Here is a 14,692-nt window from a genome sequence, read left to right on the forward strand (position 1 = left end):
ATGTCAGTGGCCATTTCTGGAATATTTAATTTTTAAATATCTATTAAGGCACCCACACACTACAATATAATCTTGCCCAATTCTACCCTTTGGAAAATCCTAGGTAAAGTCACAATTATCTTGATGGTTCAAAAGATTATTTGATCAGATTTTCCTGTAGTGTGAGGTGTGTTAAAGCAGCACTAAGTAGGAATTCCGTTTTTGTCAAACAGCGAACCCTAGAGTCGCTGTGGAGTACTTGTACTGTCGTGAATAGCACTCACGCAGAGATGGCTCTGCACTCACGGCCTGATTCCCTCCCCCTGTACACCGGTACCTGTTCAATAGGATGGAAGCTGTAACGAGTTGAAATAAGGTGTGGCCCCTTTAAGAGCTGCGCGCCCCGTTTAACTGTCGGCAGTCTGTATTGTATGTGCGCCTCGTACACCACATGTATACGGCGCCGGGTTATTTCTGTTTGATGCTCATTTTATCAGAATTTTATCAGATCTGTTTTTTGCCATAAAGCAATTCGTTACCTCGCGAGACCTGATATCACACGATACTTCCTAACACTGAGGCCGGCGGCCCGCCGGCCCAAAGTTGCAAGGGTGGTTTTGCGGCTCACAGGCACCAGGGGGGTGCGAGACGACCACCATTCCACACGAAATCAGTAATATAAACATTACAATGACTCCAAAGCTGTTCGGTTAAGGTAAAAAAGTTACTTAGTTCACCTTTAAGAGTGATGGAATCTGCTCTGAAGAATGTCAGGGCTGCACGATCTCAAATAGTAAATATCCAACATGTTAAAGTCCCCGTGAACCGGAAGTTGCAAACGACTTTTCTCCAGTGTTGTGACGTATTTCCGAGAGAAACGGAATACTAAATGAGGCAAAATAGTGGGCGTGGCTTTTTTTCCCAACTAGCACGTGATTGGATCTAGAAAAGTAGGTGTTTTCATTCAGCCTGTCTACTGTCAGTTGGAGGGGCGTGGTTACGGATGTTAAGAAGACACCCAAACCGTTAAACCTACGTCATCAGGGAAGGTCCTCCAAGGCAGAGGGGAGGGGAAATTTCAGATTTTGATTAAAGATTACGAAGCCAAAAAAATTTGTGTGGATTGACTTAAATTTACTGACATGGAGGAATTGTTCACCACAAAACGATCAATTTAGGCAAACAAAGTAAGTATGGTCAATTTTGAATTCATGGGGACTTTAAATATGATAAGAAACCCTGTGGCGTGGGGGGAAAACCTGAAGACAAACACACACTCACTCTGTAGATTGTCACGTGGAACGAAACGATACCTATCAGAAAGCGAGCTGGAGGAAACGAAAGCATAACATGACTTCATCCAAACCTTTTTTCTTTTTTTCCCCGCAAATTTTCTGTAAAAAGCTTCCAAACACTATTATCGGCAAAATAATATAAATTGTTTTAAATGCTACATGTGAATTTGAAAACATTTTAAAATGTACAGTATAAATGAGCATGCACAATGAAATGTCCAATATCAATATTTAATTCTTGCAGAAAAAAAATCTGCTGATTACCAATATCGCACTGATATAATGGTGAATTCATAATATATTAAAAATTTTCAGTTGCACAAACCTTTTTAGCCCTACTAATATTAACCCGGTAACTTCAAAACCTTTTTATTTCCGAGCAGACTGGCAAAAATCTGTGCACCTCAAGGAAGATGCATAAGAGTTGGACAATCTGATTAGAGCTTGTAATTCCTATAAATGAATGGCAGTTTTTTTTTTTTTTTTTGCAATATGCAATATTCAGTTAAAGCTGTATTAAACCATCTCGATGAATGCTTCTGCAACACTTCTTCATACATGACAGTGAATCAAGCTCATTCTTGAACATACTTTAACATCTCATAAAATAGTCTTAATACGTGCTTAAATTAAGTATAGAGTGTAGTGTAATGGTCAATTAATCTAATACAAATTTCGATGCCACTTCATACCTTACATGAAACAAGTGTGAACTAATTCCCTTTCACTGAGAATTTAGAAAGAAAACAGCTTGTGCCTGCAGTGAAAGCTGGGAGCAGTGCCTTGGGTAAAGCAGCATTAGGAAGCATCAGATGCTCTCAATGCAAATACAGACACTGACTAATAAACACATCAGAAATTCATATCTGAGGATGTTTTAAGGGCCTCTAATTAACCACAGCCATCAAGATACAACGCTAGCATGACGAGATGACACTAAAAGAGAGGAAGGAAACGGGGAGAGAATAAGAGCGATCTTAATGCAGTCAGTGGCCATGAAGGAGGCAGGCAGGCTTTTTTTCAGTAATGGCCTTTAATTGGAAGTGGAGTCATGCATTACACAGACAGCCAAAGACAGGAAAATAAAAATATACGTCACGCTCCATTCATTGCACGGCACTGGACCGACAAGTGTTTTAAAACAAAATGAGACATATTGACATCAACATCTGAGACCGAATAAGAATAAATGTAAAAAAGAGCAAAGCTCAGGAGGCCCTGACAGCTCTTCAGAACTGAATACAATAGACATCAATACTCAACAGCTCTGAGGAAATCCTTTGAGAAGCTCTCAATAATTATGAAACTATATGGTCAGGGATGTTCAGATGCCCATTAGGCACTGCAAACTCAAGCAGCTTCAACTAAATAAAGAATGGAAATGCAATTAGCAAATTGTCTGTAGGCGAGACCCATTTTTGATGTGACTCACGAATAACTGCATTGTGTGCTACTCGACATGCAGTTCACACCTTTTGTCCCAAGAGATGAGTTTTTTTTAATAGCAAGCAACCTTTAATAACATTGCAATACATATAGAGTCATTGCAGCAGAATCCTTTGTTCAATTAAGCAGGTTTTCCTCTCATTTTCCCTGAATATAATCTTGTTTTGCCAGGAAGTTGCATTGTGGAACTGTAATTACAGGCAGTTTTGTTTCTTTTCAGGGCATTTGCTGTGGGATGGACAGTTGTTGTGAGTTAGTCCATTTTGCAGCAGCTCATTAGGCTTGTGTTTCTCTTGATGGAGGCTGAGTTTCATTATCTCTGTTTTAGTGCAGAGATCAGCTTGTGCTTATCAAAGCTTGACAGATGACGCAATGGAAGTCCTTGTCATTGCTTTCACCAACAGGCCTAATTGAATGTGTCTCTCAGATGCTCAAAAGCCAGTAAATGTCTGGTAAACGAAATCAATACAGTATGAATGCAAGCTGATAGATCTGCGCTAACTGGTGGCACGTGGATCTTTTGTTCTATTTTCTATAATGTTGCTAAGCAACGTTACCAAAAAACCAAAGCGCAGTAAAACACTAAAGCATAAAGAGGAAAATATGCATCTCTGATCTTTATTTGCTGATATATTACAGTAACAGATACTGTGATGCTTCTGGAAGTTAATGTGATCAAAAAAATTGATAAACAGCTATATTTCCTCATACTGACAAACACAAACAGATGAGCCAACAGCTATGTCATTAATTAAAAGGTTTTGGGAAAATCTGATGAAGTCTGTCAAAATCCTTCCGGATCGTATTACATCAAAAGCAAAAAAATATATAAAGCTATTATTTTGCGTTGTAGCATCATGACAATCACTGTAAACAATGTATAATTTTTGGGGGATTAAGAAATGTTTAAAGTACATTTAAATGCAGGAGAACAAACCTCATGGTGAGTTTATGAATATATACATTTCTATAGTTTGTTTATATATAAATAAAAGCATAAAATTAAACATATTCGCTATATAAAGTGATCATGCTGACCCTTTACCTACATAACAACATACTTTCCATAAGCCTGCACTGCAAACACCTTGACGGGCAGAAAAATTTAAAATTAATTAATTCATAAAATTAAAAAATAAAATAATAAATTATAATTAAATAAAATAAAAATATTTCTATTTCTTTTCTTTAGATTTTTAAGGTTTTATATGACCCAGCCATGTTCTTGACAGGTCTTTGTGAGCTTAACTCTATTATTAGGTCTAAATGTCCGCCTACAAGTGTTCTCCTTTCTCTCGTACACACTAAAAGCATACACTCTCTGCCCTGCTATTCTCTGCTATCACTCCTCTGGTGATGGGACGAGGAACACGCTGGTAAACAACCCTATGCTGATATTTTAGAAAGGCTCTCCTTATTCTCTATTTTAAAGTGTTTTATGGTCACTGACTGCACTAACACGACTGTCCCGAGAGACCTCGCAGTATGGAACAGAAATGTTTCTAGGACAAGCTGATCTGATGAGTTTAGGCTCTCTCCACCTCTCTCTCTGTGAGTAGTCTGAGAATGGAAGGGCTAGGTTTGAGGGTTTTGAGGACAGGGTTTTCTCTATAAATGCATTAGAGTAGTGCTGAGACATGAACAGGTTGAATGGAGACCAGCTGAAGTGAAGTGGCGACCGTCTGCGGTCCGTATAACTTCCAAATGTTGCACAATGTTCTTTTACCCAAGTGGAACATGTTCCTGTTCCAACCGGAGTTACTCAGTCCATTTTTAATTAAAGGGCCTGTGGCAGCCGAACAACTGCCTGTGAGATGAATGGGAGTGCAAATGGATAATAACCTACTTACAGTAGTCAAAAAATAAATAGATAAATAAAAAATAAAAGAATGCTAATGGAATTTGGAACTTATCCTAAAAGGAGCATATAAGAATCCATTGCGACTTTACAAAGATTCAAATGTATATGTTCAAACTGGATAAATGTCCCAATTTTCACTCCCTCACTCTTAGCGGATGTTGATTTTATACCATTTGGATTGGTTTCAAATTACGACAGAAATTCCATTAGCATTCCTTTAGGATTTTTTTTCACCCAATTAAATTTCTTCAAGTCATTACATTAAATCATAAAGAAATAAAGTAGTGGTGGCATCACTGTGATATATACACATAAATATATCTAACTATATACAGAATACAGCCCATGCCTTTTTCCAGTATAACTTTGGTAAAAATGTCTAAGAAAGCCTCGTAGTGTGGATGCAGAGAGAACACATGAATAAATGTAGTGACACGTTAATTTTCTCCATTCACCCTCGGGCTATCGGCCTCCTTCTGCAATAATTTCTTCCACGTTAAATACTCACGTCCCCATATAGTCGTGAAATGCAGGGACTCACGCTTACCTGTCAGAACCAATTAAGGGATCTGCTTTCTGTAGTTCATGATCACGTTAACTCAGTACAAACCAAACAGACCTTGGAGACTTGAAAGAGGACAAAACAAGCAAATTGAGGTTAATATTTAATTTGTTCTCCATTTAAAAGTCCTCCTCACAGTGACACATTTACTCTTCTTCCAACGTGCAATGTTAGCTTCACTATCAACTTGCTTGTCCTAGCTTGATGCTTGGATAAATCAGAAGACTAGAATGTTTTTTTTTAAATCCATGATATTACAACCCTACGAAAAAGAGGTACAGTAGAGCTGTGTGTCAGTGCAGTGTAGCTATGGTAAGGATATCCATTTGCCTAAATTAAGCAATGTCATGTATTTTGAGAAGAGGAGAGGGCCAAGCACCGAACCCTGAGGTATTTCAGTGGCTAGCTGATGTGACTTATACATCTTTACCCCAAAAGATACCCTTAAGAATTGATCTGTGATCTAGGACTCAAACCAGCAGACAAATAGATATTGGTCTCCACTGAATCGAAAACAACTCACTGATTTTGCCATGAACGAGAGCAGAGTCGTCTGTTGGGTCTTTTAAGCACTTCAAAAATGCTACCTCCGCTATCTGGAGATAACAAAGCATACTGACTGATCTTAATTTGAAGATTTGTCTTGTTTTCCATTAAAAATATCGAACTCTCTATAAAGATTTGACGCTTTCCAGACGGTTCTCTTCACGAGACACAAATACCTTTTGTGTAATGAACTCATAAAGCGCACCATCGCACAGAGACAAAGACAGTAGGGCTACTGTTGAAAAACAAACACCAAGTATGATTTAATACAGTGTTGGGGATTTTTTATATAAAAGTAATGCATTACCATATTGAAGAAGAAAGTTAAATACTCTAAGGCCCAGTCCCAAATGGCCAGCCCGTTCTCATCCTTTGGCGTCATACATGTGACGCTTTGTACATTTCGTCGAAATCTTACGCACATGGCATCCTTTAGCATCAATATGAGACGCAGAACCCAAGGCGTCATACAGGTGACGCTCGTCTAAATCCGACGCACATGGCATCCTTTAGCGTCAATATGAGACGCAGATCCCAAGGCGTCATAACCGTACCCTACCCCAGACCTAAACCTACCCATAACAGTGCGTGTTACATTGACGCTAAAGGATGCCATGTGCGTAAGATTTCGACGAAATGTCATATGGCGTCACCTATATGACGCCAAAGGATGAGAATGCGTTGAAATGGCACACTTCAACTTGCAGTCTGGTGGACTTATGGCTGCTCCGTGCACAAGACCGTAGAGTGTCCCATTTGTCATTTTAGGTTTCAAAAGGGTGCTCACGAATGCCCGCTTTGTGGCCGATATGCGCCCTTGATGTACACTTTTGCTGAGTCCGCACTGAAGTGAGCTCTGCAGCAGACTTCTACCCAAACAAAGCTTCTTTTTGTGAATGACAGTAAAGGTTTGTCTTATTATCCGCAGCAGACTTATACCCAAACAGTCAAAGCGGCATTACGTCACAAAAGTGCAGACTCGTCGGAAGACCGCAAGTGTTTAGCATGCCATTAGGGAACGGGCCATATTTGAGCAAGTGAGATGAGTAATTGCATGCTCACATTTAGTCTAGAACTACAATAAACATCATGTTTACACAGCGCACACAACGTGTCTGAACCTTACTCTCGATTTCTCTCAACATGGGGACAGGAGAGCGGTCAGTCAATAAATGGGAAAACAACGTAGCTTGCGCTACTTATTTGAAAAAAGTCATTTCGATATTTTGTCAATTTAAAAGTAATCTATTTCTTTACAAGTTACTTGAAAAAAGTAATCTGATTACGTAACCCACGTTACTTGTAATGCGCTACACTGATTAGGTATTGTTTGAGCATGTTAAAGTGTTTCAAGCAGCATTTGTTGTGTATGTGTCACCTTGCTTAGCCCAGTTATCATTTGATTGTGGAAACAGAGGTGAATAAAGTGTATATATTTAGTTGGTTATGCACTTGCAAGTGTTCCAATAAACAAAAGTAAGAGATGTAGGTGCGTTTGCCATTGCGGGGGGTGGAGATTGACGGAATGAGTAGAAAATCAAGGCAGCTTCATTCAGTTTTAGTCTTTCTACCTAGAGACATCGTCATGAAGGACATCTGGGGATAATTTTTTTTTTTATGAAATGAAAATGTGTTTAAAGTTTTTCAATGTCACCTCAGTATTTGTCTATAAACACCTGCCCCGCCTCCACCTTACCTTTCGAGGCCACTACAAAGAGCAGCAGGGGCACTCCATCAGAGAGTAATCATGCAAAGTCTCCTGACTCCACAGAAGTAGGGATCTAGAGTGCAGCTGTCAGCAGTGGGAAAGTGTGGGAGAGAATGAGACATGTACAAAAAGAGAGACTATGGCATATATGCCTCATTTCTGCTTCTCTCTGAGATAAGCACTTTTACCGCATGTCTGTTACCCTCACAGTGAATGGTCTATCTATTTTTGTTAGCCCTTTCCATCTTCCTTCTCAGACCATGGTCAATTTTTCATGAAGATGCATTTAAAAGGAACTCTATTAACAGCCGCACATGAATGCACTGTATTCTTTTTCCTGAAAGTTATGCTGCATTAGAGGATTCCTTAAAAATAGGGACCAATATACTGAGTTCATGTAAAGGAATTCTCCTTATTGATTTTTTACATGCGTTTTGCCCGTATTATGAATTGCTCATTGCGTTGTTTTGTGTTTTAGAGTTAAAGGAAGTCTCTGTGAATTTAACAGAAAATGTTACCGACTCCTTTTCAGTTTTTCTGCTGATTTTTTTTTTTTTGCGTAGCTGTTGAAGATGCCCTTGAATTGCTTTTTCTCAAAAGTCCTCTTTTAAAACTTTCACAATCTTTCAAATGAGGATAAGGTCAGTTTGAGCTATAATATTATTTAGTTTGCCATGACTTTCTCCGTTTTAAAATGGACTAACTACCCTGCTAAAAAGACTATAGCTGCCAAAAAGTTAAATATGTTAAGGCATTAGGTATCATTAACTAACAATGAACAATGCATTTCTATTGCTCATTGTTAATTCATGTTCATTCATAATAAATTAACTAATGCTAATTTGTGCAATTTAGCTAGATAAGAAACAAGACAAGCTCAACAGCATTCAAAACATAACATGTGCTTTTTATGCCGTTAAAGTCTGCCTGTGGTGAAAATCAAGCGTTTAATCTTGTTTATATGTCTATGTGGTGTTTTTAATATGCTTTTAGACAAACCATGTGCAAATTCATAAGTCAACACCATTGCTTTAGTATTTTCTCCTTAAAACTGCAGTGAACCAAAGACAGTCTCAAAAACGCGGTTTGAAATCGCTGGTGTTTCTGACGTCACAAACGACCTTTTAACCAATCAGGTCAACGTGTGATCGTCAACGAGTGGATCTCGTTGACGATGAGTGAGTGGAGGGAGTTAATTTGCTAATTTACATATTCATAGAACCGCGTATACTAAATGAGGCAAGGTGTAGAGTTACATTCAAGCTATTTGAAGGCATGACGATTTCAAGGAAAAACCGTTTTATTTTGGTGATCAAAGATGTATTTTAAGAGACAAAATTATGGGGACTTTCAGCAGAATGGCCACATATTTAGGTGGACACACACACCACATCTAATTCACATACCAATGTGATACCTTCAGCTTTCTTCCTCTCACACATAAACACCTCTGCATTGTTGGTCAAGGGCAGCTCTAGTGATTAGTAGTCCAGCTGCATTGCTGTTCAAGGACTAAGACAGGAAGAACCCCAGTTATTTTAGGATGACACGCTTGGTAAATTGCATCAATGAGACGGAGGATCTTACATTTCAAACACGCCGTAAATAACACCAAACCCCAGAAAATATCTCAATAAACTTCAGTATTAATATCTAGTAACCTTGTGAGGTCAATAATGCGTCTTTTACTAAAAAAAATATTATCAATCTGAGCCAAATCAGGTATTAGTTTTTCATAAGAAAGACAAAATAAGCTGAAAGAAGATGAGAATGGAGGACAGAAGAGAGAGAACAAGGGCAGAAAAACGCCTGATTCAATAACCGAAACATCCTTCTCCATTTATTCATTTACTTGCTCATTCTAGTGTTAGACTGTTTCGCTGCAGCAATGCACATCCGCTGCAGTGTTATACTAATGATAAATACACCGGTTGAGACAAGAAAGTGGGGGGAGTGTCTATTTAGTTAGCCTTGTACCGGCAGTCTCAATGAGTGCAATATTGATCTGTCAGACTATACTCCTAAAGTCAGCTGATGTTCTTCTTACTGGAATCTTAAACTTTATGTCCTTACAAATAGTACTGTGGGGGTACCATGGGACATTGATGGTATCAGATGTTAATACTTTGAAATGTATTGAATATGTACCACATTCATGTGTATAAAAAATAGACAGAACATCAATTTAGTCCCTCTAAAGGGAATGAAGGTGCATGTAACTTAGTGTTAGAATTTTTCTAAAGAATATTTTCTAAAATAGACATCCTTCACCCTCACCGTGCCGGTTTAATTTGATTAAAAATAGAGTGCGCCCTTCCCCTGGAGGAGGGCACTAAAAGGGCATCAGAATTTGTATTCACAAACGTGCATGGCATTGAAATATTGGGTAAACACACACACACACACTTCTTACTAACAGGAATACATTGAGGAAAGTCAAAAGGTAAGTCTGGACACTGGAGCTTTTTTGCAAAGTCTTATATACTATACAGCATTATGTTTTAGATGCTTTCTTGTGATTTTAGTTAATATGAGACACCCTGGAATATAATTAGGCTATATTAGATGTCCATCCATTTATCCTTGTCTAGAGGATGACTCTGCATATTTCAACTCGGCACGAACATCGGCATCACTGACGTCCGACTTGCCATGACATATATTGAGGTGTTAAATTTGATTATGCAAAAGTGAAAATGAGAGCTATGGCAGATATGAATATTATCAATGAATCATGACTTAAATGGCAAAAAAATGGCAATTTAACAATTTATATCCAATATCAACAACCTGACTGATTACAAAATAAAAATATTTTTATCTGATAACCAATGCAATACCGATATATTTAGCACTTATGTTGCACTTGCACTCCCTCTGTCTCTTCATTTCTTTCACTAGTCAATTCCCTCTCATCCCTTATGGACACTCCCTGTTGTTTTCCTCCTCCTTTATTATGAAAAAATGTGGTGTAAAATAATGTTACAAAAAGTAAATGTAATAGGCTACTTAATGCCAATAAGATAGGAGTATGAGTAGTTACTGTTTTGCTTGCCACTATTCACTATATGTCAATTTATTGTTGTTTCCTCACCTGGTTCTTCCTGCATGCTCTCCCTTTCCCTTTCTCCTTCTCCATCTCCCTCTCTTTCCCTTTCTCCTTCTCCATCTCCCTCTCTTTCCCTTTCTCATTCTCCATCTCCCTCTCTTCCCCTTGGCACTGACAATCATACACAAATATATTGTAGGCAGGAGAGTTGAGGTCAGTTTGTCATGTCACAAAAATGTTATGGAGACCATTTACATATTCTAAGGATATCAAAAGGCGCACAGAGGCGTGTCATTTTAAATGTCATTATTATTATTATTATTGGGCTTAGAATTTTTTTAAATCACAAATTCCTTGCACAAGAGAAGCTGTATTCTCCTAACCTGGCCCTAGCCAGATGAATTTCGCTCCGCCTAGCTTCACTCATCCATCTGGATCCGATCCATTGAAATGGCGTTTCAGAAGGCTGGGCCTTATCAAAAATCCTTGCATATGATTGGATAAGCCACTTGTCTGTCATCTTTATCGACGTGCTATTTCAACCACTCACACTACCAGAGGAGCCATTTGGTAGATCAAGCTCTTGCCAAATCCGGTCGGGAGAAGGGCGAAAACATCGTTTCCACCAACAAAAGCCTTAAGAGCCGTTCTCTGATGTTCTTTTAATGAAACAATAATAGGTAGATTGGACAACACGGATGAAATAGCAGAATCAATGTTAACGCTTGCTTCCTCGATGCGAGCCGCCATTGTTGTCTGAATCAAAACAGTCTCACGGTCGCTTCTCCACTACGTCACATCTATGAAACTCCCGCCCTGCGTCCTGATTGGCTAAACCATAAAGTTGGTTGGAGAAATCACTCTCAATGGAAGAGGTTCCAGATGGATGTGAGTGAAGCTAGGCGGAGCGAAATTCATCTGGCTAGGGCCAGGTTAGTATTCTCCATTGTGGGTTTGAAATAATAATAAAAAAAAATCCATTACGACTGACCAGAAAAGACCCACGTGACGTCATGTTTACATGACTCCCGATTGTTAAAATGAGTATCAAATTAACGATAAACTTTAACAACAGAGACACACGTACGCACTACACAGGTTATGCAGTTTATTTGTCGCGCTGCTGTTTTTGTTTCACGCTCTAGCAGTTAATAAACCGAACTGCATGCGTCTTGCGGAAGAACATTGTAACCGGTGCTACTTCTCTCCGTTTATGACTATGGACGAGTCACCCAGGTCCTGTGCTACTCTACAGCGGTGGCGACCCGCTGGTCTAAAATGGTCCGAAAATAAACACTTATTATAGGTGTACCATGGTGATTCAGGATTCAGGATACTGACTCCAGTACTCACCGATATGGTTTCGGAATCGGAACAACTCTAGATAAAAGGAAAGAAGTGTGAGACACAGCTTTGGAGCATCTTAGTTGATTCACAACACTACATAACGGGTTCTCATAACTCTGCGTGTGTTTCGCGCTGTATGGTGCTCGTGCTGAGCGGTGCAGGTACAGAGGAGAAGTAGAAGAAGAGAAGGGGATGTTTTCATTTTCATCCTTAACACACATTTTAAACCACAAACTACAGAGTATGTTTTGGACATTATTTAACCTTGTCAAAGACGAACAAAAATTTTAGAACAACATTGGTTAGGATATGGACTGATTCACATAAAGTCTTAGTCTTGCTGAAAATGCGTACACTGTAAAAAGTAATTGCTGATTCTACTTAAGAAAAGCTAGTGAATTTAACTTTGGAAACTTAGTTGATTTAACTTGATTACACTGTGAACGTTTAGGTGGATGCAAAACTAAACAAATCTAGTACATTGTACTTAAGATTGGTAAGTGTATTGTACTAAAGGCATGTTCAAATTGAGTATATTTTCATTGTACAGAAAAGAGCAGCCCACAAATAAGAAAGTATATGAACAGTTACTGGCTCATCTTACCCCACTACCCCCTGTTATATACTGCATCCATTAAACTAACGGTGTTCTTTAAGTATTTCAAATTCAAATGTGCACTAATTATTTAAATACCCCTTTTAATAGTTCCATTTTACACTGCGGCCTACATGAAAAACCATCAATATCATATAAAACAGCCAAAACAAATGATGCAAATGATAATTGCACATGATAATAATGTGTCCCACAATCATGACAGTGATAATGGGTTGAAATGACAGAGGTATTGTGCAGATGTGTTTGTGTCACTTCATTTATTGGACACAGAAAACAGAGTGATGGACAGACAGAGAGAGAAAGCGAGACAATTCTTTAGCAAATTCGTGGTGAAAAGAAACAAACAGGCAGCTGTGTGTGTCATGTTAATTACCTGTTAATTGCATGTGATTGTTTGTAGACTGCTAAAGTATAGCATCATCCACGTGCAACAAACATACAAAGAGGTAGGTGGCGAAATAAAAACCGTGAACAACACAAGGTTGAACAACACAAGGCAAGGCAAGTTTATTTATAGCACATTTCATACACTATATGGCAATTCAAAGTGCTTTACAGAAAGGAAATAAAATAACCACAAAATAAAAGCAAGGAAAATGAAAACAGTTATAAAAGAAATTAAAAGAGATATATGATACAGATATAAAATGAATTAAAAGAGTAAAAAGATAAACTTCTCATCTGGCAAAACACCGACCGGTGTATCATATTTTTCACAACTCCCAGTTTTATTTTGAGATTACTGTGTCTGTGGTGTTCTTTCGACGCGCCCAAAAAACCTATTGGACGTCTCCAATAAACCCGATTTCCCCCTAAAATCGGACAGGAGGAGCTCTAGGACTAACACAAACAAATGGAAATCCACTATGTGGGATGAATCTCATAATGTCAATTCCAACTGCGTCAACAACTCCCACATGTGCCTCTGCTAATGCTACATACATGCACGACTTTATAATCATCTGTAGTGCATTAACATGCCATTTGTATTCTTTGACAGGCAACTTCTGTTTGCACTTAGAATATATGTTGGAGTTGGAAAAGAACAAACAGCTGTAATCGGTCCAGCTCTGATATTTATTTGTTTCTGTGCACTTGCACTGTTGAACTATGGCTGTAATTCAATGCGGTGTTTAAAAACGGAGCAAAATCCTATCATCCCATCTGCAGATGCTGTGTCTGTTGCCAGCTCTGAAATAATGATTTGATTGCGGGCATCCTCTTGCCTCACATGCCCCGATCCACCAAGTGCTAAGCCTGGATGAAGCTTAGGGCGAACTAGATGGATAATCCCGGAATGCATATACAGTATATGTACATTTTCAGTCAGTGCGTATTTGCGTGTGGGTGAACATTTCGATTTGTTCCACTAGGTCAATGATTTCATTTTAATTACATAGGCTAAAAACATAGTGCATAGCTAGGGTCAAAGATCAGTGATTAAGGTTTCCCATCATGCCTTGCACAAATAGCCTCTGGCATTCAGTGTGGCTTGTTTACTGCAGTGGATAATCAAAGTCATCAAATGTTGGTTATTTAGTTCTTTCAATCCCTCCATATTATAATAATCCCATCATGGCAGATGTGCAGATATAGCGGGCTATATTAGAATGCCTTAAAGGAAACAAGATTCATATTCGCAATTGAAAATCCCTGGGATCAACCTGCATTCATTCCTAGCTTACAGTGTAAAGGATTTGTAAGGATATTTTATGGAGTCTCTGTGTATTGGAAGCTTCTTCTGTCACCAAAACAAAGTCCTTGTGTGTGCAAACATGCTTAGCAGTAAAGCTCGTTCTGCTTCTGATCCTGATTCTGGACTTGGCGAGGAATTAAAAGATGCTAAATATATTTTACTTATGTTGGAAAAAAGCATTGTTTGCCCTTGAAAAAACATAATGCTAGGATAGATGGTTGCCAGGGTGTTGCTAAGTGGTTGCTATGAGATGTTTAGATGTCTTCAAACGGCAGGTTAAAAAAAAATCTGTTCAGATTTCAGTCACTTTTGCTAATATGTTCACATTGGATGTTATAGTAAAGAGGAACACTTACAGGGGACTTCAGCCATTTATGTTAATTAGGTTGATTATGTTTTTAATTACGTCAATATCCAAATCTGAAGTGCATGCACTTGTGAAAAAGATTTGCAGTACACTAGTTTTATGAGAATATACTAAAGTGTGAACTGAATGTTTTTTATCTATATATATATAATTAATATTTGAAGCAGGGAATACAAGTTTAATGCTTAGGGTTGGTTCCAAGTATGAGTTCATTAAT

The sequence above is a fragment of the Rhinichthys klamathensis genome, unplaced genomic scaffold, assembly GCF_029890125.1.
Source record: "Rhinichthys klamathensis goyatoka isolate OS25496 unplaced genomic scaffold, OSU_Roscu_1.1 h1tg000391l_1, whole genome shotgun sequence".
Classification (NCBI taxonomy): Eukaryota; Metazoa; Chordata; class Actinopteri; order Cypriniformes; family Leuciscidae; genus Rhinichthys; species Rhinichthys klamathensis.